This window comes from Pristiophorus japonicus, chromosome 12 (assembly GCF_044704955.1).
Source record: "Pristiophorus japonicus isolate sPriJap1 chromosome 12, sPriJap1.hap1, whole genome shotgun sequence".
Taxonomy (NCBI): domain Eukaryota; kingdom Metazoa; phylum Chordata; class Chondrichthyes; family Pristiophoridae; genus Pristiophorus; species Pristiophorus japonicus.
The window spans coordinates 64,472,080-64,495,290 of NC_091988.1; positions in this window are offsets into that span (position 1 = coordinate 64,472,080).

The following is a 23,211-nucleotide window of genomic DNA, read 5'->3' on the forward strand; positions in this document are numbered from 1 at the left end:
TCTCAATAGCAATGTGTTGCTATGAATTCTTAAGCAAAGAACTCACGAAGCAAATACAGGAACACTGCCCCATTTACAGTACAACCCATGTTTCGGACAGTTCCATAATAGAAATGGGCGACTGCTGCGATTGTTCAGAGCTGCGGGCAGAGACAGGTTTGTATTTAAATTGGGGGGGGGGAAGGGATTTAAAAGAAATTTTGCGCGAATTAGCTGGTGGCAAAAAGCTTCAGTCTTTTTATTTACTCACAAAAGGATGAGCAAAGCCTCTTTCTCTTTTCTTTTTTAATCCGCTATAATCCCCTTGATGCCCCAGTCGAAGCTGCTAATGGAGAAGGGGTGTTGTGCACAGTTCCTGTGACATTTGACCCGGCCTTGTGATGGCAGGCCTTGCTCTGATCAGTCAGCCCGCGCTGATGAAAAATGGAGCAGGGTCGTGACCCCTTAGTCGGCTGTCACCAATCAAATCCGTGTACGGCCTTGGCAACCCTGCTTCACTCTTGTCATTTTTTTAACTTGATTGTGGCGCAGGGGTGTAGGAGGGGAGGCAAGGGGTTGGGGGAGGAGCGGTGGGAGAGAGATTACCAATGCTCTATGTTCTATGTCGAAGGAACGTTATTTATGTTTAATTCTTGCCTTTGGGAATAAAAATTCTTTCATCTCAGTTTATTTAACCCAAAAAAAACCTCCCCTCCACCTCCGCCAGAAAAAAACAACCAAGGCTTGATTGTCAATGAATTTGAGTAACAATCGGAAGTTGTAAAAGTCAGGAAGCAGGGGACATTTTTATGAGAGCTGAGCAAAAAAATAGAGGAACTTTAAATCTTTAATAATGTACAGTTCTTGTGGAGCCTGGCCCTGAATGGGAAACCGCTCTCTCGTCCGAATACACACCTCTGTTACAGCTACCTAACCGTCTCAAAAGCTTTCCTTTTTGTTTTGTTCAGGTAACTGAGTGATTGTGGCTTGTCAAGTGCACGTCAAATGGGTTAGCAGATAAGGAGATTGATTGTGACAATGCATCTAGCATTTAACCACAGGCCTGTTGCCACTGCTCAAGGAAGCAGGGGGCGAGGGTGTGGGGTGGGTGTGGGTGATGCAAGGCAGTGGGTGACGCCCCGAGCTTAGATGTAGCATTTGTAAGCAATTAATAACAACAACAACTTGTATTTATATAGCGTCTTTAACATAGTGAAATGTCCCAAGGCGCTTCACAGGAGTATTATGCGATAAGAATTTGACACCGAGCCATATAAGTTGAAATTAGCACAGGTGACCCAAAGCTTGGTCAAAGAGATGTGTTTTAATGAGTGTCTTGAAGGAGGAAAGAGAGGCAGTGAGGCAGAGGGGTTTAGGGAGGGAGTTCCAGAGCTTGGGGCTGAGGCAGCTGAAGGCACGGCCACCAATGGTTGAGCGATTATAATCAGGGATGCTCAAGAGGGCAGAATTAGAGGAGCGCATATATCTCGGGGGGGTTGTGGAGCTGGAGGAGATTACAAGGTGGATGACCTCACACTTTCCGACATTGTATTCCATCTGCCAAACTTTCGCCAATTCGCTTAACCTATCCAAATCTCTTTGCAGCATATTTAAAGAGGGATATGCTTGCAATGGAGGCAGTTCTAAGAAGGTTCTCTAGGTTGATTCCTGAGATGAAGGGGTCGCTCATTTAAGACAGAGATGAGGAGGAATTTCTTCTCTCAGAGGGTTGTGAATCTTTGGAATTCTCTGCCCCAGAGATCAGTGAAGGCTCGGTCATTGAATATATTCAAGGCGGAGATAGACAGATTTTTGAACTATAGAGGAGACCAGGGTTATGGGGATCAGGCAGGAAAGTGGAGTTGAGGCCAAGATCAGATCAGCCATTAAATAGCGGAGCAGGCTCGAGGGACCAGATGGCCAACTCCTACTCCTATTCCTTATGTTCTTATGTTCTTAAGTCAATGAGTATAGAGCTGATCAGTGGTCGGGTCTTAATGTGGGCACAGTGAGTGGGCAGCAGGTTTTGGACAAGCCATGCGACCTACTCCTGCTCTTAGTTCTTATGTTCTTACATCCATTCACTCGGCAGGAGCTCGCAGAGCAGAACGGTTCATTCAAGCAGCAAGTCCCAGTTTGTGGTTTTCAGTTTCTGTTCCTTTGGCAGGTTCTTGCGTTGAGTGAAGCCCACCTTTGAAATCATCACAGGCGGTCCCTCGAATGAGGATGACTTGCTTCCACATGGGTTCACAGATGTTTCAATGAAGGACCCGATGTTCTAGTCCTGAACTCCAACTGAAAGGGTGGAAGATGCTTGTGTGTGGATTTTTTTAATGTGTAGTGGCTGTTGCACATCAGCCAACGGGCTTGACAGAGCTAAGCCTTTATCCAGTGGCAAGGGTTAACCAGGACGACTGGAGACCTGCTCTGCTGCACAGACCTAGTACGCACACACATCGAAGTGTATGCTGGCCCGTGCTGCCCCTGGGCCCTTGGCTCTTCTGGGCCCCGTACCCTCATTCGCCGCACCTCCGCCACGATCTTTGGCCGCTCCTCCGCCACAAAAACATTTGCCGCACCTCCGCCACGATCTCTCGCCGCTCCTCCGACAACACAATGCCACAGACTCTCAGAGCTGAATTTTCCAGTTTCCGACCCGCCTCAGGAGGGTGAAAGGGGGTGGGATGCCGGTAGACCGCGGGAAACCTGGAAGTCCACGGTATGTACGATCCCCGATTCTGGGAAGAGGTGAGCTGCTGGCGGGTGAGCTTGGGGAGCACCCCTGCTTTGAAATAGCACAAAGCCTGCTCACCCACCTACCGACTCGCATGTGCCGCGTTCACTGATGTGCCAAGCAGCGGTCGCAGGTTAACAATTACAGACTGTAGAGTCATAGGTTTGACCACGTCTCGCGTCTGGCTGAGTGGCTTACCGCCGGCACGCCAATCCTGCCGATTCAACCGGGAATCCTGGCATTTTTGAAAGAAGGTTGTTGTTGTTGGATTATGCCCCATCCTCAGTTCAAGGGGCGACTAGGTAAACTGCTCTCAGCCGGTTCCCACCTATGACTGGTTGCTGGGAAGAGCGCAGTTGGGAAATGGGGTGCCTCAGTCTCCGATCCTTCCTCCCTCCGGAGAACCACAAGTCCTTCTCTGCTCAGTGCCTCCCTGTCACACCATGGCCGAGATTAGGAACTCAATGTGCGGTAGAGTCACAGCTACAAACCAGGCTGCATCCCCTGGAGAAAGGGAGAAAAAGAGAGAAAGAAGGAAAGAGAGAGAGAAAGAAGGAAGGAAAGAAAGAAAGAAAGAGAAAGAAATGAGAACGTCATTCCCGACCTCAGAACGCAGCAAGGTGCTTTGCAGTACCTTTTGGAGTGTAGTCACTGTTGTAATGTAGGAAATGCAGCAGCCAAATTGTGAGCAGCAAGATCTCATAAACAGCAATATGATAATGACCAGATAATCTATTTTAGGTGTTGGTTGAGGGTCAAATTGGCCAGACACCATGGGATAACTCTCCTGCTCTTCTTCGGAATCGTGCCGTGTGATCGTTTTACATCCGTCTCGGTTTAACATCTCATCGAAAGACAGCACCTCCGACAGTACAGCACTCTCTCAGCACTGCACTGGGAGTGTCAGTCTAGATTTTTGTGATTAAGTCTCTGGAGTGGGACTTGCACCCACAACCTTCTGACTCAGAGGTGAGAGTATTTATATTTCAGTATTAAGGTTTTACCTGAGGCCAGCATTAAAGTCCCGTTTCAATCCAGACACCTCATGCACATGTAGCCATCTTTAAGTAAGGTATCAGGACAATTGTCTGTTTAATGCCCTCAGGCTAGTGAGCCCAGGGGCTGCCTCTTGATCATCATCTTCTCCCCTCCTCTCCCAGAAGCACCAACCCATGCTGGAGTGCAACTCCACAGCTGCTGCTGGCCCTCCACCACATCCATTGGCAGGGTAGGCGCACCAACATCAGTGTTCTCGGTCAGGCCAATGTCCCCAGCATCGAATCACTGACCACACTTGTTATGTATTTATGCTTGGGGTCATCAGACACCAGGTGGCCCCACTGTCGGAGGTCATCGGACTGTACGCGCGCGTGCACGGTCACTGGTATATAAGCGTGGGTACCATGTCACGCGGGTTACTTTGGGCGCGAATAAAGTTGGATCAGGTTTACACCTGAGGCAGTTTACAGTAACAAGTCTTTTGAGTCATTACATTCATTACATTTGGCGACGAAGTACAATGGGTACTATTGGAATTCTGGAGAGATTCGCGGATGGCTAGGATTGGGCGGATTTTATCGACTGCCTGGATCAGTATTTTGTGGCCAACAAAATGGAGGAAGAGGCTGATGCATTTCAGCGCAGGGCGGTTTTCCTTACCGTTTGTGGTCCAAAAATTTATGGCCTCATGAAGAATCTTCTCTCGCCTTTACATCCAACGGACAAAGAATATGGGGATTTGTGTGCTTTGGTGCGTGACCATCTTAAGCCAAAAGAGGGGATCAGCATCTCACGCTATCGCTTCTACACACATGTTCGTGCTGAGGGCCAGGATGTGTCGGGATTCATCGCCGACCTGCAATGTCTTGCTGAGCCGTGTAAGTTTGAGAACGTGTTGGAAGACGTGTTCGATGCTGGGGACATTGGCCTGACCGAGAACACTGATGTTGGTGTGCCTACCCTGCCAATGGATGTGGTGGAGGGCCAGCAACAGCTGTGGAGATTCTGCGAGATTTCTTCGTGATAGGCAAAAACCATGATGTGATTCTTCGGAAGTTATTGGCCGAAGAGAAGCTGGATTTGAGCAAGGCCATCGCAACTGCCCAGGCATACATGATGACTGATGATAATTTGATGCAGATATCTTTGAAGAGTCAGAGCTCCACAGCAAGTACTGTAAACAAGATTGTGTCGTCATCTGGCAGAGCTGCTTATGGCAGGGCCTACTCGACAGCTTATGTGAAACCTGTAGCTGCTCAAAGTCCGCTAACTGGTATGAATCCGATTTCATCCTGTTGGCATTGTGGGGGCAATCATCAGCCTCATCAGTGTCGGTTTAAACAGTACTCCTGTAATGGCTGTTTCAAATTGGGGCACCTTCAGAGAATGTGCCCACAACTGAGCAAGCGTGCTGCTGCTCATCACATTGTTGATGATGACCAGTCCAGTGCTGGCCTGGATACACAACCCGAGGAGGAAGTGTATGGTCTGTATTCATTCTTGGGAAGGAGCCAGCCAATACTTGTTAATGTGAAGCTGAATGGCGTGCCTGTATCAATGGAGCTGGACACAGGTGCGAATCAGTCGATAATGAGTCAAAGGACATTCGACAAGCTGTGGGACACTGAGGCTGTGAAGCCTAAGCTGAGTCCAGTCAATGCCAAGTTGCATACTTCCACTAAGGAACTCATACCGGTGATTGGCAGTGCAGTAGTCAAGGTATCATATGATGGTGTGGTTCACGATCTACCATTGTGGATCGTCCCAGGCAATGGTCCAACGCTGTTCTGCAGGAATTGGCTCGAAAAAATCAAGTGAAATTGGAATGATATCAAAGCGTTGTCATTGGTGGATGACACTTCGTGTGCTCAAATGTTGAAGAAGTTTCCTTCTTTGTTTGAACCGGGCATTGGTAATTTTACTGGAGCCAAGGTGCAGATTCAACTGGATTCTGTCTAGCATAAGGCTCGATCTGTTCCCTACATGATGAGGGAGAAGGTTGAAATTGAGCTTGACAGACTCCAACGTGAAGGGGTCATATCACCGGTCGAGTTTAAAGAGTGGGCCAGTCCTATTGTTCCTGTGTTGAAGAGTGATGGCACTGTCAGGATTTGTGGAGATTACAAGGTTACGATTAACCGATTTTCGAAACAAGATCAGTACCCGTTACTGAAGGCTGATGACCTGTTCGCCATGATAGCTGGTGGAAAGTCGTTCACTAAACTGGATCTGATGTTAGCCTATATGACACAAGAGCTTGTCAACACTTTGAAGAAACTCACCTGCATCAACACCGATAAAGGACTGTTTGTCTACAACAGGTGTCCTTTTGGAATTCATTCAGCTGCAGCCATATTTCAGAGGATTAAGGAGAGTCTACTGAAGTCCGTTCCTAGAACTGTCATGTTTCAAGATGACATTCTGGTCACAGGTTGCTACACTACTGAACATCTGAACAATCTTGAAGATGTCCTACATCGTCTAGACAAAGTGGGACTCAGGCTGAAACGTTCAAAGTATCTTGGCACCTGAAGTTGAATTCCTGGGGAGGAAGATTGCTGCTGATGGCATCAGGCCTACTGATTCGAAAACCAAGGGGCTATCAAAAATGCACCCAGGCCTCAGAATGTGACGGAGCTGCGTTCATTCCTTGGGCTACTGAACTACTTTGGTAATTTCTTACACAGATTGAGCACTTTGTTAGAGCCACTGCGCGTGCTACTCAGAAAACTGGGTTTGGGGTGTGTCTCAAGATAGAGCCTTTGAGAAAGCTAAGAATCTGCTCTTTTCAAACAAGTTGCTTGTTCATTATGACTCGTGTAGGCGTAATTTATTGGCCTGTGATGCTTCATCATATGGGGTTGGCTGTGTACTCCAACAAGTAAATGAGTCGGGTAAGCTACAACCTGTTGCGTATGTTTCGAGAAGTTTGTCAAAGGCGGAAAGAGCTTACAACATGGTAGAAAAAGAAGCTTTGGCCTGTATGTATGGGGTCAAAAAGATGCACCAGTACCTGTTTGGTCTTCATTTTGAACTTGAAATGGATCACAAGCCACTCATTTCATTGTTTTTGGAAATGAAAGGCATTAATACCAATGCATCGTCCCGTATCCAGAGGTGGGTGTTGACATTGTCTGCCTATGGTTATGTTATTCATCATAGACCTGGCACTGAGAATTGTACCGATGCACTGAGTCGGCTGCCGTTGCCCACACCTGATATGGAGACGCCTCAACCTGCAGATTTACTGTTAGTAATGGATGCTTTTGAGAGTGAAGGAACTCCTGTCACTGCTCAACAAGTTAGGATCTGGACCAGCCATGACCCTATTTTATCGATTGTGAAACGTTGTGTCCTCAGTGGTGATTGGTCTGCAATACTTATGGAAATGTGTGATGAGACCAAACCTCACAACCGTCGCAAAGATTAATTGTCCATTCAGTCAGATTGTCTACTGTGGGGCAATCGTGTTGTTACGCCCAAGAAAGGCAGAGAAACATTTGTACGTGAACTACATAGCACTCATCCTGGTATTGTCATGATGAAAGCCATTGCCAGGGATCAGGTATGGTGGCCTGGAATTGACTCTAATCTGGAATCATGTGTGCATCAGTGCAATACTTGCATGCAGCTAAGTAAAGTACCAGCGGAATCTCCGCTGAGTCTTTGATCGTGGCTATCTAAACCATGGTCGAGGATCCACATCGATTTTGCGGGCCCTTTCCTGGGAAAAATGTTTTTTGTTGTGGTGGATGCATATTCAAAGTGGATAGAGTATTATTATGTTATCCAGCTATTATTGAGAGACTTCATGTCATGTTTGCTACTCATGGTTTGCCTGAAATTGTTGTGAGCAACAACGGATCTTGCTTCACAAATCTGGAGTTTTAAGAGTTCATGAAACTCAATGATATTAAACATATGAGGTCAGCACCATTGAAACCTGCTTCTAATGGTCAAGCAGAGCGTGCTGTTCAAACGATCAAGTAGAGTATGAAACATGTAACTCAGGGTTCACTGCAGACTCGCTTGTCCTGTATACTGCTCAGTTACAGGACCAGACCTCATACATTTACTGGGGTTTCCCCTACTGAACTACTGATGAAGAGAAGTCTCAAGACCAAACTCTCTCTTGTTCATCCTGATTTGAATGATCCTGTTGAAAACAGATGTCAAAGTCAGCAAGGGTATCATGATCGTGCTGTTGTGTCACGTGACATCTCTGTCAACGATCCGGTTTATGTACTGAACTATGGCCAAGGTCCAAAGTGGATCACCGGCTCTGTTATAGCTAAGGAGGGTAACAGAGTGTTTATTGTCATGCTCAAGAATGGGCAAACATGCAGGAAACATGTTGATCAGATAAAACTGCGGCACACGGATGAACTGGAACCGCTTGAGGAAAATGCAGTCGGTAACGAACCAACCAATGGTCATTCATCAGAGGACTTTGCTGTCATTATTGAAACTGGACCTCCAGTCTCTGATGTGATCATTACCACTCCCATCAGATCGGTTACTTAGCCTTCAGTCACAACTGACTCAGAACGCTCGCCAAAACTAAAGTTGAACTGAGACGATCAACTCGTGAGTGGAAAGTCCCAGACTGTCTTAATTTGTAAAAAGGCTAATATTAAGATCTTAAAAGGGGATGTGGTATGTAATAATGCTTGGGGTCACCAGGGGGCGCCACTGTCAGAGGTCATCGGACTGTATGCATGCGTGCGCGGTCACTGGTATATAAGCGCTGGTACCATGTCACCCGGGTTACTTTGGGCGCGAGTAAAGTTGGATCAGATTTACACCTGAGGCAGTTTACAGTAACAAGTGTTTTGAGTCAATACATGAATTACCACACTAGACCAGCCCCATTGGGCAGGCCACATCGTCCGCATGTGCGACACAAGACTCCCAAAGCAAACGCTCCACTCGGAGCCTCTACACGGCAAGCAAGCCCCAGGCGGGCAGAGAAAACGCTTCATGGACACCCTCAAAGCCTCCTTGTTAAAGTGTAACATCCCCACCGGCACCTGGGAATCCCTGGCCCAAGACCACCCAACGTGGAGGAAGAGTATCCGGGAGGGCGCTGAGCACCTCGAGTCTTGTCGCCGAGAACATGCAGAAACCAAGCGTAGACAACGGAAGTAGTGTGCATCAACCCACCCACCCTTTCCTTCAACCATTGTCTGCCCCACCTGTGACAGAGACTGTAATTCCCTTATTGGACTGTTCAGCCACCTGAGAACTCACGTTCAGAGTGGAAGCAAGTCTTCCTCGACTCCGAGGGGCTGCCTATGATGATGATGATGATGATGATAACATTGGCTAATCAGCCTGAGCTGTCTCCAGCCCTACAACCCCCCCCAAGATCTCTGTGGTCCTCGAATTCTGGCCTCTCGCGTATCCCTGATTTTAATCACTCCACCATTGGCGGCTGTGGCCTCAGCTGCCTGGGCCCTAAGCTCTGGAATTCCCTCCCTAAAGTTCTACTCCTCTACTTCTCAATCCTCCTTTAAGGTGCTCCTTAAAACCTACCCCTTTGACCCTCACCTGTCCTAATATCCACTTATGTGGCTCGGTGTCAAATTTCTATTTGATTATGCTCCTGTGAAGCACCTTGGGATCTTTTACTACATTAAAGGCGCTATAGAAATACAAGTTGTTGTTGTTCGACGTTGAATGGTGGGGTCGGCTAGTTGACCATGGGAGGTGTTATGGTCATAATAAAGTAATGCAACTGAGTACTGTAGACAGTGAGTAAGTGTGACCTTAGCTCCTTTATTTAAACTCCAGAGTGCAGGTACAGCATGGGAGGCCTGCTTATATACAGTGCTCCCAAGGGATGCTGGGAGCCCTTGGGACTCCAACAAGTAGGCCCTCGGTGGCGGTATGATACAGGTTGCCAAGGGTTACATACATAACATCACTCCCTCCCAAAGTCAATAGAACACTTATTTACAGGGTGAGACGATCTGGGGCTTTTCGCTCCCTTGTCGATCATCTCAGGACAAATGCAGGTGTGGGTGAGTTGGTTGGTTCTTCGCTGGGCTGCTGGGCAGCTGGCCTTACCGAGCTGTTGGGGATGGGTGAGTTCAGCTTCGTGGTTAACCGTGATGTCGGTTTCCACTTGTGTGTGCTGGAGGGTCGAAGTTGGTGGTGTCCTCTTCGAGTTGCTCGTGCTGTTTGTGAATCGCAGTTTGGTTTGGTCCAAATGCTTTCTGCAAGTTAGTCCATTGGCAAATTTGACCTGAAACACCCTACTCCCTTCTTTGGCTATGACAGTGCCAGCAAGCCATTTGGGACCATGTCCATAGTTGAGTACAAATACAGGGTCATTGACTTCAATATCGCGTGACAAGTTTGCGCGATCATGGTACATGCTTTGTTGATGCCGCCTGCTCTCGCGTGATCATGGAGATCAGGGTAGACAAGAGAGAGCCTGGTTTTGAGCAGCTCGGCTGGGGGAACCCCGGTGAGCGAGTGGGGTCTGGTGCGGTAGCTGAGCAGGACGCGGGACAGGCGGGTCTGCAAGGATCCTTCCGACACATGTTTCAAGCTTCGCTTGATGGTTTGGATTGCCCGTTCTGCCTGGCCGTTGGATGCGGGCTTGAACGGGGCAGATGTGACTTGCTTGATCCCATTGCGGGTCATGAATTCCTTGAATCAGCACTGTGAAGCATGGCCCATTGTCGCTGACAAGTACATCAGGCAGGCCGTGCGTGGCAAACATGGCTCGTAGGCTTTCGATGGTGGTAGTGGACGTGCTTACGGACATTCAATCCATTTTGAATAAGCATTCACAACAACCAAAAACATTTTGCCTAGAAATGGACCCACAAAGTTAACATGGATCCTAGACCACTGTTTGGAGGACCATGACCACAAACTTAGCGGTGCCTCTCTGGGTGCATTGCTCAGTTGAGAGCAAGCGTTGCATTGGCGCACGCATGACTCTAAGTCTGAGCCGATGCCAGGCCACCTGGCTATAGCTTTCATCATTACTATGCCTGGGTGGGTACTGTGTAGGTCACGTATGAACGTTTCCCTGCCTTTCTTTGGCAAAACCACGCGATTACCCCACAAAAGACAGTCCGCTTGTATGGACATTTCGTCTTTGCACCACTAGAACGGCTTGATCTCTTCCTGCATCTCTGCTGGGACGCTGGACCAGCTCCCATGGAGGACACAGTTTTTTTACAAGGGACAGTAAAGGATCCTGGCTGGTTCAGGTCCTGATCTGGCGGGCCGTAACGGGTGACTTTTTGTTTTCGAATGCATCCATCACCAAGAGCAAGTCTGCAGGCTGTGCCATTTCCACCCCGTGGTGGGCAATGGTAGCCGACTGAGAGCATCAGCGCAGTTTTCTGTGCCTGGTCCGTGGCGGATTATATAGTTGTATGCAGACAGCGTGAGTGCCCATCATTGGATGCGGGCAGAGGCATTTGGTGTTAATCCCTTTGCTCTCTGAGAATAGCGATATGAGCGGCATATGGTCAGTTTCTAGCTCAAACTTGAGACCAAACAGATACTGGTGCATTTTTTTCACCCCGTAAACGCATGCCAGAGCTTTTTCAATCATGCTGTAAGCCCTTTCGGCCTTGGACAAACTCCTGAACGCATAGGCGGCCAGTTGCAATGTTCCCGATTCATTACCTTGTTGTAACACACACCCGACCCCGTATGAAGACGCATCGCAAGCTAGCACTAATCGTTTACATGGGTTATACAGAACAAGCAGTTTGTTGGAACATAACAGATTTTTGGCTTTCTCAAAAGCAGCCTCTTGTGATATCCCCCATACCCAGTCGTCTCCCTTGCGTAATAGCACATGTAAGGGTTCTAGCAAGGTGCTTAATTCGGGTAGGAAATTACTGAAATAGTTGAGGAGTCCCAGGAACGACCGCAGCTCTACCACGTTCTGTGGTCTCAGCGCGTTCTTGATGGCCTTCGTCTTGGCGTCGTTAGGTCTGATGCTGTCTGCGACGATTCTTCTCCCTAAGAACTCGATCTCTGGCGCCAGGAAAACATACTTCAAGCGTTTCAACCTGCGTCCCACGCAATCTAGCCGACTTGCAATCTCTTCCACGTTCTGCAAGTGTTCGATGGTGTCCCAACCTGTGACCAGTATGTCGTCCTGGAAAACCACGGTGCATGGAACCGACTTTAGCAGGCTCTCCATGTTCCTTTGGAAAATTGCCGCAGCCGATCAAATCCCAAACGGGCATCTATTGTAGATGAACAGACCTTTGTGCGTGTTGATGCAGGTGAGGCCTTTCGAAGAGTCCTCCAGCTCCTGCTTCATGTAGACCGAGGTCAGGTCCAACTTGGTGAACGTCTTTCCTCCAGCCAGGGTCGCACATAGGTCGTCTGCCTTGGGTAGCGGGTACTGGTCCTGCAGTGAAAAATGGTTAATCGTTACTTTATAGTCCCCAGAAATTCTGACCATGCCGTCACCTTTGAGAACTGGAACAATCGGACTGGCCCACTCGTTGAACTCCACCGGCGCAATGATGCCTTCTCGCTACAGCCTGTCCAGCTCAATTTCCACTTTCTCTCACATCATGTATGGCACCGCCCGTGCCTTGTGGTAGATGGTGTCGTGTACCGGGAACCAAGTAGATCTGCACCTTCGCCCCTGAGAAACTTCCAATGCCTGGCTCAAACAACGACTTGCTCAGAACCTGGGCACATGAGGCATCGTCGACAGATGAGAGCGCTCAGATGTCGTCCCAGTTCCAGCGGATTTTTCCCAGTCAGCTTCTGACGAACAGTGTGGGGCCATCTCCTGGTACAATCCATAGTGGGAGTTCTTGCACTACTCCATCATAGAAGACTTTTACTTCTGCGCTGCTAATAACAGAAATCAACTCTTTGGTGTAAGTTCTTAGCTTGGTGTGAATGGGGCTAAGCTTGGGCCTGTGTGCCTTGTTGCATCACAGCCTGTCGAAAGCCTTTTTGCTCATGATAGACTGACTCGCACCCGTGTCCAGTTCCATGGATACTAGAATTCCGTTCAGTTCAACCTTTAACATGATCGGTGGACACTTCGTGGTGAAGATGTGTACCCCATACACTTTTCGAGTCTCTATTCAGCCTGATCCACCATGCATCGATCTTCCTCGGCACTGTGGTGGTTTGCAGGGTTTGCAGCTCGTCTGCACAATCGCTGGAGGTGTCCCATTGTTCCACAGCCTTTGCAAGCATAGTGTTTGAAGCGGCATTGATGGGCTCGATGATCACCCCCACACGCCAACAAAGTGTTAACTGCCTCGCATTAATGATTGATGGCGGACTCTGGGTCATCTGAGGTCGTGCAGCTGCTGGCATGTACATTCTGCCATATGCATTCCTGCCTGAAAACGACGTTACTTTGTGTACAGTACTAGCTGAAACCTCTTTATGCTGCGAAATTTGTTTGGTGTTATCGCTGGTGGACATAAATGCCTGGGCTATCGTTATGGCTTTGCTCAGATTCGGTGTTTCAACAGTCAATAGTTTGTGAAGGATAACCTCATGGCCAATGCCAAGCACAAAAATGTCTCTTAGCATTTGTTCCAGGAATCCGTCAAATTCGTAATGTCCTGCAAGGTGCCTTAGTTCGGCGACATAGCTCGCCACTTCCTGGCCTTCCGACCGTTGACACGTGTAGAATCGATACCTTGCCATCAAAACACTTTCCTTAGGATTTAGGTGCTCCCGGACCAGCGTACACAGTTCTTCATAGGATTTGGTTGTTGTTTTCACCGGAGCTAGAAGATTCTTCATGAGGCCATAGGTTGTTGCCCCACAGACGGTGAGGAGGATCGCCCTTCGTTTGGCAGCGTTCTCGTCCCCTTCCAGCTCATTGGCCACAAAGTATTGGTCGAGTCGCTCCACGAAGGCCTCCCAATCATCCCATCTGAGAATTTCTCCAGGATACCAACAGTTCTTTGCATTGTCGCGTAGTTGTTTGTTATCTTGTCGCCAGTTGTTATGCTCATAATAAAGTAATGCAACTGAGTACTGTAGACAGTGAGTAAGTGTGACCTTAGCTCCTTTATTTAAACTCCAGAGTGCTGGTACAGCATGGGAGGCCTGCTTATATACAGTGCTACCAAGGGGATGCTGGGAGCCCTTGGGACTCCAACAGGTAGGCCCCCTGGTGGCGGTATGATACAGGTTGTCTAGGGTTACATACATAACAGGAGGCATCACAGTCGAACCTATTGTTGCCCTCACAGAGGGAGAATTCAGAGAGGCTGCTCCACCAACCTCGCTGGGTCAAGTACGGGTTGGAGAATCGGGGCTGCAGAGCTGTAATCCTGCCTCGATCATAGATTCTTGTCTAAAGAGGCTCCTTGCTGGGGTCCACAGCCTCACTTAATTTGGCCTGCATTTTCTTTCCAATTGGGGTGGTTCACCGGACGGCAATCAGGATTGTAAAGCCTGGATGTTAATTTTATTTTTATTTTCACCCTCCCTAGACGAGAGATGCTATAATCAATTGAAAATTCTGCCATCTACCTCACCAGAGACTGAAAGACTGAACCATAGGCCTTCCCCGAGTGATCTGATTGAGGTTTATTTAGAATTTTGAAAGGAGTTGATTGTGTAGATAGAGAGAGACATTTTCCTCTGCTGGCAGAGTCTAAGGACAAGGGGACATAATCTTAAAATCAGAGCCAGGCCATTCAGGAGGGAAGTTAGGAAACAGTTTGTCACGCAAACTCTCTCCCAGAAAAAGCAGTAGATGCAAGCTCAGTTGATGATTTTAAATCTAAGATGGACAGATTCTATGCTAACCAAGGGTATTGAGGAATGTGGAGCCAAGGCGGGTGGATGGAGTTAAGATACAGTTCAGCCATGATCTCACTGAATGGCTCGAGGGGCTGAATGGCCTGTTCCTGTGGTCCTCTCCCGCTGGCTAAAGTTGACCAAGTTGGAGGAAAGATGTTCGGGCAGAGAAGAATTCTTTCCGGCTGTTAACAGTGCGAGTGATGGCAAGACTCCTTTATTTTTAAATGAGAAGCAAGACGACAGATTACAAACCAAAAGCGAGACAACCCCATTGACACAAAGCAGGGGATTTATTTTTTTACTTGTCACATCGTGTCGATCAACACACTAGAAGCAGTGTTCCCGGAGCGCGGGTTGCGAATAAGCTCCGACACTTCACTTGCCAGTTCCCAGTTGTTGTTCTGAAATGATCGGAGGGCGGGGAGGCTTGCGAGCAGCACAGTCCCCGACCACACAAGCAGTGGCAATTGCCTCCTGGCTAGTGCCCTTGCTTTAGCAACCCACTTGGCAACCTCTGTGACAGCCATCCACAGAGACATTCGATGATGCTGCGCAGAACCCACATGATGCAATTTCTTTGTCTGCACGTTTCTTTTTTTTAAAAAATGACGTCTCTTAAAGGTATAACGTCCCTTTTTGTGATGACTTCGAAAAGACTTTCATGGAAGAAAACAAAAATATTTGTCTCAGCATTTTGCATCTGCTCTGGTTTTAGACTCTCATCTCGTAATGTTAACCCCTGAGGTACAATCCACATTTTATACCGATTTGCCTATTTCAAGCACGGTTGACCATTTTTACCCATTCATTGGTGTTCTCCGAAGAGTTGTACTATTACAGTAAAGTGCCCAGCAGGGTATTGTGCTGTCTTTGTGTGGGACTGAATGCAAAGTGACATTCTGACAATTAGAATTGTTACATTGCCAACCACGTTTGTCATGGTCTGTCCTTGTCTGTCTCTCTCTCACTGTTCTTGCCTCTCTCTCTCTCTCTCTCTCTCTCCCTGCCTCTCATTCTCCCTCTGTCTTTGCATTTCTCACTTTCTGTTTTCCTCGCTCACTCTCTTTGTCTCTCTCTATGCCTTGCTCACTCTCTTTGCCTTACTCTTTCTCTGTCTTAGCTTCGCTCTCACTCTTTCTTTGTCTCGCTCTCTCTTTTTGCCTCTCTCTCCCCCTGCCTCTCTCACTCTCTCCCTGCCTCTCTCACTCTCCCTATGTCCACACCTTTCTCTCTCCTTGCCTCTCTCTCACTCTCCTTGGCTCTCTCACTCTCTCTGTCTGCCTTGCGCTCTCTCTGCCTCTCTCACTCTCTCTCTCTCATTCTGTCTGTCTCGCAATCTCCCTGCCTCTCTCACTCTCCCTCTGTCCACACCTTTCTCTCTCCTTGCCTCTCTCTCACTCTCCTTGGCTCTCTCTCTGTCTCTGTCTGCCTCGCTCTCTCCCTGCCTCTCACTCTCCCTGCCTCTCTCACTCTCGCTCTGTCTGCCTCGCTCTCTCTGTCTGCCTTGCTCTCTCCTTGCCTCGCTCTCTCTGCCTAGCTCTCTCCCTGCCTCGCTCTCTCCTTGCCTCGCTCTCTCTGCCTCGCTCTCTCCCTGCCTCGCTCTCTCCTTGCCTCACTCTCTCTGCCTCGCTCTCTCCCTGCCTTGCTCTCTCCTTGCCTCGCTCTCCCTGCCTCGCTCTCTCCCTGCCTCGCTCTCTCCTTGCCTCGCTCTCTCTGCCTCGCTCTCTCCCTGCCTCGCTCTCTCCTTGCCTCGCTTTCCCTGCCTCGCTCTCTCCCTGCCTCGCTCTCTCCTTGCCTCGCTCTTACTCTCTTGCCTATCCAAGCATTTCTCTGTATTATCTCTTTGCTACCGGTCTCTGATGTTGACTCACTAAATTTTTTACTCTCGCTCCCTGAGGTAGATCTTGACTTACACGAGTCTCGTGACTCCTGGTTTCTTTCACTTAGTCTTTTTTCTCCCTGTCCTGCTCTCAGGGTTTCTCTTCCCCTTGCTCTGCCACTCAGTCCCTCTATATCTATCTGCAAACTCTCTCCTGCAATTTCTCTCCACCTCTCTTTTTCCTTTCCTCTTTCATTCCCTCTCTTTCCAGCTCTTCCCTAAAGCGTAACATTCGGTTCTTGGTGGTTACAAGGTGTTTGGTTCTCTGCAAACTGTATGGCCAGGAAATTGCACAGCGCCCTGTTACATCTGCAAGACGGGAGTTCCTGCGCCAGGCGTGGAAGTCCCCACCCCGCTCGCGAAGTTGGGGGTCACCGTCCCCGAGAGGAAGTGGAGTGCAAATTAACGCACTCCACTTCCTCTCGGGGGTGCTAAAGGGGCGGGAGCAGAGGGAGCGGGTACAGTGTTCCTGGGGAGCAAAGCGCAGGAGGGGCCCTCCCCTTCATTAAAGGAGGCAATGGGATCCGCGACAGGTAAGTTGGACGATTTTTTTTTCCCGTCCCCTTTAACGAGCGGCCCACAGCCCGTTACCGCGCCCAAGAACCCTGCGCTGTCATTGCGCAGAGCAGCTGCAGGGACGCTCCTGAATTTTGGCTTCGGGGTGAAAACGGGGCACAGAGCACGGTGATGATGTCGTCGCCGCCAGTGGAGCGGGGCACTATGGGTTACAGCCGCCGCTAAGCGCCCGCCGAAATTAGCAGGAGCACCATGCCGCTAACGGGAGGCACAAACGACCTCAATTTCTCCCCCTGTATCTCTCCACTAAACAAAATTGCTATTTGTCTCTCAGAACCCCAGCAGTACTAACCGCACACATAGGCAGATAAAGTGAATAAACCTTCCGAGTTTAGCAGGACAGGACAGAACCTGTACTGGGACTGGTGCTGAGCCACCTAAAGCGACTTGGAACTGAAAGGTCCACAGTAAAAATGGAAAGGCTGATATGCCGCACGCTTACTGCAGTGGGGCTAAACCAATTGTTTGATCTCAAGTCATTGCTAAAAGATAGCAAAGTGGGTTTGTTTTTCTATTTCACCACTTTTTGGACTTTGAGGCCACATGATTCAGTTTGCTTCTCATTCTCCGTCAGTGCCCCTGATCGCCCTGTCACTTGCCAGAGAAGAATCAATTCCCCCCTCATTGTGTCAGCTGTGGCTCAGTGGGCAGCACTCTCGGCTCGGAGTCAGAAGGTTGTGGGTTCGCGTCCCACTCCAGGGACTTGAGCACATAAATCTAGGCTGAAACTCCAGTGCAGTACTGAGGGAGTGCCGCACTGTCGGAGGTGCTGTCTTTTGGATGAGACATTAAACTGATGCCCCATCTGCTCTCTCAGGTGGGCCTAAAAGATTCCATGCCACTATTTCGAAGAAGAACAGGGGAGTTATCCCCGATGTCCTTTGCCAATGTATTTATCCCTCAATCAACATAACAAAAAACAGATGATCTGGTCATTATCACATTGCTGTTTGTGAGAGCTTGCTGTGTGTAAATTGGCTGCCGCGTTTCCTGCATTACAACAGTGACGGCACTCCAAATGTATTTCATTGCCTGCAAAGCACGTAGGGACATCCTGAGGTTGTGAAAGGCACTATATAAATGCAAGTCTTTCTTTTCCATATTATCCTCTTGCGTTGCTGCTGAATCCAATTTATTGTCCGCGATTTTACCACACGCGGCGGGATCGATGCAGCTGAGGTTGGTGGCGTGTGGTATGCCCACTGCCAACTCGAGCTCGCTCTCTCTCCCGAATCTTCCAATGATGGGGCTTGTTAAGCCCACCCTGCGGGCTTCCCGGCCAATTAAGAGGAAGCGAGTCTGATGACGTCGTTTGATGACGCCTCATCAGCCAGTTTCCTTAAAGGGACCATGGCCCACATTGCTTTTGAGAGTTCTTCTGTCAGTGTTCTACAGCAGTGAGGTGCTGCAAACACTGACAATGACTGCACAGAGGTGCACAGCTGTACCCAGGCTCTCCCATGACTCCCACCAGATGCTAATGGAGGGAGTCACAGCATGCAGGGAGGTTCTCTTCCCTTCCAATGGGTGGAAGAGGCCTCCCCAAGACACCAACGCAGGCTAGTTGCACATTGCACAGGAGGTACAAGCAGGAATGTCATCAGGAGGACCGAGCTGCAGTGGCGCAAACCTTTCAATGATCTCAGTAGATCGATAAAGGTTACTGCAAAGCCGAATCTCCTGCACATTCTCCATCCACCATCTGTTCTTTAGGTCGCGGGTTTTTTGGACCTCGGCCTTCAGCCATCGGTAGAGCTGCTTCTGCTACTCCCGAATTGGGTTGCTGCTTTAAGTTCAGAAATGCCCAGCGCTTGCGGTTTATTAGCTCCTGGATCTCCTGGTCATTCTCGTCAAACCAGTCCTGGTGTTTCCTGGTTGAGTGACCGAGCGTCTCTTCGCAGGCCAACATCCCCAGCATCGAAGCACTGACCGCACTCGACCAGCTCCGTTGGGTGGGCCACATCGTCCGCATGCCTGACACAAGGCTCCCAAAGCAAGCACTCTACTCGCAACTCCTACACGGCAAGCGAGCCCCAGGTGGGCAGAGGAAACGTTTCAAGGACACCCTCAAGGCCTCCTTGATAAAGTGCAACATCCCCACCGACACCTGGGAATCCCTGGCCCAAGACCGCCCTAAGTGGAGGAAGAGCATCCGGGAGGGCGCTGAGCACCTCGAGTCTCATCGCCGAGAGCATGCAGAAAACAAGCACTGTCAGCGGAAGGAGTGTGCGGCAAACCAGACTCCTCAACCACTGTATGTCCCACCTGTAACAGAGACTATAATTCCCGCATTGGACTGTACAGCCACCTGAGTACTCACTTTTAGAGTGGAACCAAGTCTTCCTCGATTTCGAAGGACTGCCTATGATGATGATGATGATGGGACTGCAAAGCCACACTCAATCTCATCCTGCTGTGCCACTCATCATATCCCCATCACTCTGCCTTCCCTACTCTACCCCTGCACATTCTTACTCACACCAACTTACCTTGCACCTCCTCCCATTACTCTCTCTCTATCTACATTATCAGTTCCCCATTTCACTAGACACCCCTCACACTCACCCTCATCCTTGTCCAATCATACCAACTAACAACATGCAAGGGTAGACACTTGGGTCCTTTAGCTAATGTTCATGTATAGTGAATGCTGATGTGTTGTCAAACATTGAAATCTTTATTTTCAGCACCTTTTGTTCTTGGACAGATTTGTATGCATCTTTCGAAATGGCTCAGTGAAGTGTAATAATTGTGAGACATAAGGTTACCCCCAAAATGGTGATGATTGTGAAAGGAATGGCTTGGACTTTGCAGGGATGCTTTATGGAGCTGGTCTGAGGTGGTGCCAACCTGGCGCATCATGTGGCAGCCAGGGTGTACAGCTGGAAGTGAAATAAATGTGGCCATGGGGAGACCATCCCTGGCCTTCCAGGCAGCAATGTGGTCGGGTGCTGATGCCCTGTGTCCTGTGCAGCATCAGGTGATTGCGGAGAAGGTTAGTGTCATTAATGGTGATCCTAAGGACCAGGATGAGATATTTTCAAGGGCCCGATGCTACTGGAATAGATGGCAGGTGAGGTTGAGATGACAGAAGCGATCTGTCAATGGTGAGAGAGGTTGCTCCAAGGAGCTGACACTGGATAGAGAGTTCACTGCAAACACTCCCAAAGTGCTGTTTACGTGACCTTGCTGTGTATAAATGGCTGCTACATATCCTGCACTACAACAGTGACCACATTTCAATAGAACTTTGTTGGATGCAAAGCGCTTTGGGACATCCTGAAGTCGAGAAACCCACTATATAAGTACAAGTTCTTTCTTTTATTATATATAATCAGAAAACAAACAATACAAGATTTAGAAAAGGATACATTACTTAGAAATAAAGAGAAAATAAAGCTAAACTAAAAATATGAGCAAATAGGGGAAGGAAAAACAGTGCAAGCAAAAGACATTAAACTATATTTATTTACAAGTGTGCGGAGGTTTATTCTGGCATTTCCCATGTTACAACAGTGACTACACTTCACTTCTTTTTCTTTTTTTATAAATAAGGGATTTGAATCGCACAGATCCTCTTTCTTTAATGTTACGAGCATGCAGCTGGCCCTCGCCACTGGCTGGGACTTCTCCCATGCTGACCTGGCAGCCAGCGTGGGAATTCTGGCTTAAGTATTGCAGCAATGCTGGGCTCCCGCACTTGTGCTGTCTTGTCACAAGTGTTGTTGCAGAGAGAGCTTGGGGCTGCTGCCAGGATAGGAGCGTGGTGGGAAGGCAGTGTTCTTTGTTAAATGGCTTGTCAATTATTTGGCTCTTGCTTCATCCCCCCCGCCCCCACCTGCCTTCCATTCATTCCCTTCCGACACGACTCGGGTTTGTGAAGGGAAGAGAACGCAATGCAAGGACTGATCGGTACTGCGCTTCCCGATAAAGTGGCGACGGTATCACAACCTCCTTGAGGCCGAGTCATATTAAACCCTGAGACTGTCACAGGCTGCGATAGGTGGCTGCTGCTGATGTTCGAAAGAAAGACTTGCATTTATATAGCGCCTTTCATGACCACCAGACGTCCCAAGGTGCTTTGCAGCCAATAATGTACTTTTGGAGTGTAGTTACTGTTGTAATGTGGGAAACGTGGCAGCCAATTTCATAGAATCATAGAGATTTACAGCATGGAACGAGGCCATTTCGGCCCATCGTGTCCATGCGGGCGACCAAGAGCGATCCAGCCTAATCCCACTTGCCAGCTCTTGGTCCGTAGCCCTGTAGGTTACGGCACTTCAAGTGCACACCCAAGTATTTTTTAAATGTGGTGAGGGTTTCTGCCTCTACCACCCTTTCAGGCAGTGAGTTCAAGACCCCCACCACCCTCTGGGTGATGAAATGTCCCCTCATATCGTCTCGAAACCTCCACCCAATTACTTTAAATCTATGTTCCCTGATTGCCAAGGGAAACAGGTCCTTCATATCCACTCTATCTAGGCCCCTCATAATGTAATGCACCTCAATCAGGTCTATCCTCAGCCTTCTCTGTTCCAAAGAAAACAGACCCAGCATCTCCAATCTTTCCTCAAAATTCACTAGTCCAGGCAACAGTCTTGTAAATCTCCACTGCACCCTTTCCAGTGCAATCACATCTTTCCTGTAATGCGGTGACCAGAACTGCACACAGTACTCCAGCTGCGGCCGAACCAGTGTTTTATTAAGTTCAAGCATAACCTCCTTGCTCTTTTGTTCCATGCCTCTACTAATAAAGGCAAGTATTCCATATGCCTTCTTTACCACCTTATCTACCTAGCCTTTAGAGATCTGTGGACCTGCACTCCAAGGTCCCTTTATCCCTCTACATCTTGTATAGTAGACACCTCAAGTTGCTGGAAAAATATCACCAACAATGTCTCCACAAGATCCTACAAATCCCCTGGGAAAATAGACGCACTAACATCAGCGTCCTCGTCCAGGCTAACATCCCCAGCATTGAAGCACTGACCACACTCAATCAGCTCCGCTGGGCAGGCCACATAGTTCGCATGCCAGACACGAGATTCCCAAACAAGTGCTCTGCTCAGAGCTCCTTCACGGCAAACAACCAAAGGTGGGCAGTGGAAACATTACAAGTACACCCTCAAAACCTCCCTGATAAAGTGCGACATCCCCACTGACACCTGGGAGTTCCTGGCCAAAGACTGCCCTAAGTGGAGGAAGTGCATCTGGGAGGGCGCTGAGCACCTCGAGTCTCAATGCCGAGAGCATGCAGAAATCAAGCGCAGGCAGCGGAAAGAGCGTGCGGCAAACCTGTCCCACCCACCCCTTCCCTCAATGACTATCTGTTCCACCTGTGACAAAGTCTGTGGCTCTCGTATTGGACTGTTCAGCCACCAAAGAACTCACTTCAGGAATGGAAGCAAGTCTTCCTCGATTCTGAGGGACTGCCTATGATGATGATCTACCTGGCCTGCTACCTTTAAGGATCTGTGGACCTGCACTCCAAGGTCCCTTTATCCCTCTACACTTTTCAGTGTTGTACCATTTAATGTGTACCATTTAATTTGTGCACAGCAAGCTCCCACAAACAGCAATGACCAGATAATCTGTTTTTAGTGATGTTGATTGAGGGATTAATATTGGCCCAGGACACCGGGGAGAACTCCCCTGCTCTTCTTCGAAATAATGCTATGCGATCTTTTACATCCACCTGAGAGAACAGATGTGGCCTCGGTTTAATGTCACATCCGAAAGACGGCACCTCTGACAGTGCTTTGCTCCCTCAGCACTGCACTGGGAGTGTCAGTCTAGATTTATGTGCTCAAGTCCCTAGAGTGGGACTTGAACCCACAACCTTCTGACTCAGAGCCACTGGTAACACCAATGTTTCCTGTAATTTTTTGGGGGTCTCTTTAAGAGACTGCGTGAGCCATTCAAAATACGGCACATGCGTAGTTTTTACACTGAAAAGCCGGCAAGCTGACTGTGCGGGATCCCTGGAGCTCTACATGGACGCCCAGCTTATAGGGAACATTGATTAGCACCCGAATGTTTAATGCGCCCATATCAAGTTCCTCTCTCCGCTGTTTTTCATTGGCATTTACCGAAATGGTTCTCTAGTTTTTCAGGCGCAGTCTTATATTCATTTTCAGGTTAAGGGCTTCGCTGGTAAGGCCGGCATTTATTTCCCATCCTAGCTTCCCTTGAGCAGGTGGTGATGGGCCTTACTCTTGAACCGCTGCAGTCCGTGGTGACAGTACACTCACAGCATCGCTAGGCCATG